General features: G+C 42.5%; 1 non-coding gene across 1 annotated transcript; it reads left to right on the forward strand.

Moving 5' to 3' along the window:
- Positions 1 to 203: 203 nt before the first annotated feature.
- Trnas-cga (transfer RNA serine (anticodon CGA)) lies at positions 204 to 276 on the forward strand. Its single transcript has one exon. It is a non-coding gene; the product is annotated as a tRNA-Ser (tRNA).
- Positions 277 to 6,573: the final 6,297 nt, after the last annotated feature.

Consider the following 6,573-nt stretch of genomic DNA (forward strand, 5'->3'; position numbering starts at 1 on the left):
GTCCTCACAGCTTCACATCGCTGCAGAGTGAAAATTTCATTCTGGAAACATCCCCCAGGCTGTGGCTAAGCCATGTCTCCGCAATATCCTTTCATCCAGGAGTGCTGGTTCTGCAAGGTTCGCAGGAGAGCTTCTGTAAAGTTTGGAAGGTAGGAGACGAGGTACTGGCAGAAGTAAAACTGTGAGGACGGGGCGTGAGTCGTGCTTGGGTAGCTCAGTTGGTAGAGCACTTGCCCTCGAAAGGCAAAGGTCCCGAGTTCGAGTCTCGCTCGGGCACACAGTTTTAATCTGCCAGTAAATTTCACTTAATGACCGTTTAGAAATGATTTTCTAAGCCAGAATTCTTTGTATGATGCAATAGAAGATTATCAGTTTGCCACTATACGCTCCTCTCCGAAGGACGGCCAACATTTCGCAATCATTTTATCCCGCAGCCTCTTTTCATTCCCAACAGACACGGCAGCAGCACATGGCGCAAACTGACAGTTATTGTGGGAAAATCGCCTCTCTAATAGGCCCCCGCCTGTCGATATTAGTTCAGCAGTAATTAATGACGCCACAGCGGCGCTCGAGAGGGCTATTTGGATTAATGAGCACGTTTGACAGCGGTTGCGGTGTGGCCGCGAGACCCAACAAAGCTCGTCTTCAAACAATTGCTTTTTTTTTTCTATTGCCGACGGCGTATAAACACCAATTAAAAACGCCGGCCACGCTGCCTGTCTATGGAATATTATGTGACAATTGTCGAGTTAGAGTATAGCGTGGCTTCTTTGTTTGTAGTATACTGTGAAAGATTAAAACTGAACACGACGTAGTTAGTATCGTATTACTAATAGGGAGAAAGGCGAAACGAAATGACAGAGAAATCACTTGGTACTCTCAAACGACAGAGACGTACACAAGCAAAGGTTGGCGTCTGGCTGCTCGTTGAAAAACTTCTGAGACAAAATGGAAACAGTGGCGGCTCGAGAGTTAGGTATTATGCTGATTCAAATTCATCAATGTATATGAATATCAGCAGGAAGTCAATGTGAAATACATATGATTTTACTAGAAAACACAGTTACGAATTAAATATATTGGCCTAAAGTAGCACAGTAATGAATTAAAGATGATTTACCATCTTCCAAGAACGTAATTCATTTTTGTTTCATCCTAGACATGTTTGACCACAGTAAAGGAATCTTCAGTGGGTTAATTCTTATAGTTTTTTTCCTTTTTTTATGTTACTTCTGCCCTGCAGTTGCCAACATAAATCAGCCACAGTTCTGTATTAATATACTTGGTATGATTTGGTGGATCGGCGTTGCTGTATTCCTGCATTTGTTGTGGAGTTTCGAGGGAAATACCTGACATAGCGTTGAAATGCAATTTTTAGCTTGTTCCCATGCTTGTAGAAAACAATAAAAAGAAACTTATTATTATTTTCTGCGAACGTTGGAGCAGAGGTTAAAATTCGATTATGTTAAAATACGATAGGCATCATCTGTAAATGGCATACCTATTTCATGAGCAGTTCTTGTACACGAAGTCCTTTCTTCTGTCTCTCATGAAGGGAAAAGTAAATAACACCACGTAACAAGAAATCGTTTACATCAATTTAACAGCACTTTCTGAAGATAACAGACCTGCAGAACACGAAAATGACCACAATTCTGCCCGAATAGCGACTGTTGTTTTAAATATTTAGCATACTCCAAAGAGCTGGAACAAAAACTGTTCATTAATTTACGTCGATAAATAATTATTAAATAGCGCCAAGTGTCGTGTGTTTCGTTTTAGAATTTTCTCAATTTTCTTCGTCAGAATCATAGTTAATTATAAGACAGCATGCGCTCTATCACACCTAAACTGACCACCATAGTTCTCGTAACCTAGGTGGCCTAAATGAAAGGGGCTTGCTCCTCCTAACAGGTGAGATAAATATTAATAGGCCATCGGGATCTCATATTAATACTCTACCCAGTATCAGACCATGGAGAAGGCATGGACCACGACCTTACTTGCAGTGAGCAACTGATCTGAATCGACACAGGGGATAGATGGTAGTAAACGGAACATAGGTAAAAAGTTTCGAAAATAAAACAGAGATATATTCTTAAATCAATACAGAACAAGATACTCTTTAACAGAGGGCAGCCTGCGCTGACATAAAAAATTTCCAGAACAACGTATAGAAAGAGTAGTGATCTATAACTACACAAGTTTAACTTGAGGTTCGTTCGAAGAGAGAATACTACCATGAAACGAGATTTTGGCAACAAAAAAGACGGGGTAGCAGATTTTGGAGAACCTTACCGCACGGTTTGGGACTGCTGCTCTCCCGAAATACCCATGATCGCCAAATGACCGAAACGGCCATGGAATCCGAACATCGTTAACAGACTGTGCCCGATGTAACGAATCGTTAAAATTCATCACAACGTGGCAGAGCGTACGTACAAACCAGAGGTCGTCACGGTCGAGACGTAAATGATGGTCCTTGCAAGAAGATATGGAATCGGCCGTAGCGGCGATGCTCATGGATTTTGTTCGCTGGGTGGCAGCTCACTCTAATATACCTTTGGCTGAAAAGAACACATCTGGTGCCAACTTGCTGGGTGGTGAAGAGGCTAGCTGTCACCTGCGTGGCCATAGAACTGGCCACTTCCTTTTTCCTCCAGAGGTTGCCTAAATTGCTGCAGCCTCCGCCATTGGAACGGGGAGATTTTCTGTATCTTGTGCGCCTCAAGACCAACAAGCTGCTCTGTTTACACTTGTATCCTTTAACGGCCACCGCCATACTGAAAAAATATTAAATCTTCTCAAAATGATCAGCTGCAATCATTATTAAAAGGTTTCTTTCTAGTCCGTAATTTTTTTTTTGTTCTAATTGGCTGCTGAACTTTTATAAAGGTCGAAATAAAATTGGTACACAAATTATGGATAGAGCAGCGGTTTGTTCGTCATCAAAAGGTCCAGAATCTGTCACTTTATTTCATATTCATTAATAACTTCTCGACTCATCCTTTGTTTCCGGTTTAGCAACTCGCACTCGTTACGGTGCGTGGTCTTCTTTGGAGGGTTCGCAACACGATGTATTATAAACACTCAAGGGCAAAATTATTCGACTATTTCCTTGATTATTCAAAACTGGTTTTAATTTTATCGACGTGTTATTTTTAGAGGAATGGCAACCAGTAGGTGTCAGTTACCAGCCAAGTCTTTACGTTGTTTCTGCGGGTATTAGATTGCTCCTAAACAACCTGAACATAACACTGTATTAGGCACAAAGTTTTGGGATCCATAAAGCTCAAACCAGTCAAAAGACTGATGACTCAAGAAAAAGGCTTACTTTTCAATGCCGACTGTAGATCTAAATGCTTGTTGGGTCTTTTGTGTCATCTGAAGGCAGTAAGTCTACATTGGAATCATAGCTTCGTGGGACAAGTAAAGATATGCGTTTCGAAATTCCTCAAATTTTGAGTTCACCTACAAACTGTCATGAAGATTGTTATTCTTGTATTGTGGATATATCAAGGTATAAAGTACAAAGAAAAGAACAAATTTATTTTACTCCATAGCCTCAGCTATTCCTCCAACGGCGCACCGAGAGAAGTTTCAGTATCTTCAAGCCATTTACCACACGAACAGCAACCACATACTAGCAGTGGCTCTGATTTCAGCGACTATGACGAAGACTCAGGACTGGAACTGTATTCACCGAAACTGGAAGGTATGCACGTCTTAATAAGGGCTTTGCAGTTAACGAAATTAAAAGCTGAATTTCTGGCGTCTCGTTTGAAAGAATGTAATTTACTTGATTCTTCTTGCTCATTAGAATGTCTTTGGATGCAGGACGTCAATTAAAACACATTACCTGTATTCACGTACTGCTTTCTTCAGTTACAGTTTGGGAGACGTGAGTGTAGTACATCGCGAACATTTTCACCAAAATGTTCGGTCTATAGAAAAAATAAACCAACGAAAGTAGGATACAGCTATGATTGAGGGACTACATCTGGGGCTTAGTGCGTGGAACGAAGGCAGCATTACATAAACGAAAAAGCTGTTCTGGTGATCATTTTTGAACTCAGTTATCCCCAAACCAAAAGAGTATTCTTTTAGAAAGTCTACTGCTTATTATAAGAACAGCTGCGCTCGTAAACATTAATTTTTAGGGTTCCATGCCTTAATCTCTAAACACGGAACCATTAAAGTATCCGACTGTTACGAACACTTTTTTTTTTTTCAGAAACGGGTAGACGTATCACGTTCAAATTTACATCACACGCTGAGGTCTATGGTCCCTTGAATCACACACTGAGGTCTATGGTCCCTTGACGATGTAAAAAATTTAAGCTTCTACGTCAACGCAATCGAAATATACAGCCATTGATGTCACACATTTTGATACTCGGGTGGCCGAGCGGTTCTAGGCGCTGCAGTCGGGAACCGCGCGATCGCTACGGTCGCAGGTTCGAATCCTGCCACGGGCATGGATGTTTGTGATGTCCTTAGGTTGTATGTTGTTCGTTAACTGGGGATAAAAAAACCACGGAGAGGCTCCGTCCCCGCCGCAGCCGCAGTGGTCCACAACCCCACGACGACTATCGCAGTCCACTAAAATGGCTCTGAGCACTATGGGACTCAACTGCTGAGGTCATTAGTCCCCTAGAACTTAGAACTAGTTAAACCTAACTAACCTAAGAACATCACAAACATCCATGCCCGAGGCAGGATTCGAACCTGCGACCGTAGCGGTCTTGCGGTTCCAGACTGCAGCGCCTTTAACCGCACGGCCACTTCGGCCGGCCGCAGTCCACTTCACCCCTCCGCCGCCCCACACCGAATCCAGGGTTATTGTGCGGTTCGGCCCCCGGTGGACCCCCCAGGGAACGTCTCACACCAGACGAGTGTAACCCCTATGTTTGCGTGGTAGAGTAATGGTGGTGTACGCGTACGTGAAGAACTTGTTTGCGCAGCATTCGCAGACATAGTGTAGCTGAGGCGGAGTAAGGAGAACCAGCCCGCATTCGCCGAGGCAGATGGAAAACCGCCTAAAACCCATCCACAGACCGGCCGGCCCACCGGTCCTCGACACACGTCCGCCGGGAGGATTCGTGCAAGGGACCAGGCGCTCCTTCCCGCTCCGGAAAGCCGTGCGTTAGACTGCTTGGCTAACCGGGCAGGCAAACTATAGGGTACTTCCTCTTGACCTAGAATCGCGAAATTTGGCAAGAAGCAATGTTTCATAATATAAGTAAGGGATAAAATCAGAAAACAGTTACTTAATAATTATATCATACCAAAAAAATGGTTCTTTTGTCATTTGTTCTCCGATTGTCTGTCTGTCTTTTAAGACCCCTCATTTTCAGGAATGGGTAGAGGTATCAAGTTCAAATTTATGTCAGATAATAAGGTTTCTTTTTCCTTGACGGTCTGAAGCATTTACGCCTCTGAGTCAATGGAATCAAATTCTGATACTGGTAAACCCACTCCTCAAAACCTGTATGGTACTTCCCTGTAACCTAGAATCATGAAATTTAGCGAAAAACAAGTTTTGGCAGTACTAATAAAGAAAAAAAATGTGTAAATTTTTAATTTATAATTACATCACATAAAAACACCTCCCCCCCCCACGAACCATGGACCTTGGCGTTGGTGGGGAGGCTTGCGTGCCTCAGCGATACAGATAGCTGTACTGGGTGCAACCACAACGGAGGGGTATCTGTTGAGAGGCCAGACAAACGTGTGGTTCCTGAAGAGGGGCAGCAGCCTTTTCAATAGCTGCAGGGGCAACAGACTGGATGATTGACTGATCTAGCCTTGTAACACTAACCAAAACGGCCTTGCGGTGCTGGTACTGCGAACGGCTGAAAGCAATGGGAAACTACGGCCGTAATTTTTCCCCAGGGCATGCAGCTTTACTGTATGGTTAGAGAGCTGCATCAAACCAGTCTCTGGACTGAAGACCACAACAACAACAAAAACACCTTTTGCCATAAGAACTTACATTCCATTCAGCATCTGTCGAAAGCACAACAGGAAAAATTACAGCACGCAAACATTAAATGTAGTTGTAAGTCATGTTTGAGTAAGCAAATAAAAAACATCGATATTGATGCTCTCGACTCACGTGATTGACGAACTGTCTACATACAGAACTAAGTTTCTATGGAACGTTCTGAGCGCTAATCCTACTCGATCTTCGTAAATTTTTAATATATTGTTCTGTCTGTTGAACACATTTGTTACTTCTGTCACTCTAGGTTTAGTAAAAGTGCATATTTTTAAATTGGACGCAAAGTACTGAAATTGGGGGAAAGTGAGTTTTATATGCTTCATTAGCATGGTAAAGTACACTACTGGCCATTAAAATTGCTGCACCAAGAAGAAATGTAGATAATAAACGGGTATTCATTGGACAAATATATTATACTAGAACTAACATATGATCACATTTTCACCCAATTTGGGTGCATAGAAGCATCTATCAGTCTCGAAGATAGGCACAAATGTCGAGCAGACATGTTTCTTAAAACATTGTTTCAGGTGGTCAATATTAACGCGAACTAACTGTATTTTTTAAAT

This window comes from Schistocerca nitens, chromosome 7 (genome assembly GCF_023898315.1).
Source record: "Schistocerca nitens isolate TAMUIC-IGC-003100 chromosome 7, iqSchNite1.1, whole genome shotgun sequence".
Taxonomy (NCBI): Eukaryota; Metazoa; Arthropoda; class Insecta; order Orthoptera; family Acrididae; genus Schistocerca; species Schistocerca nitens.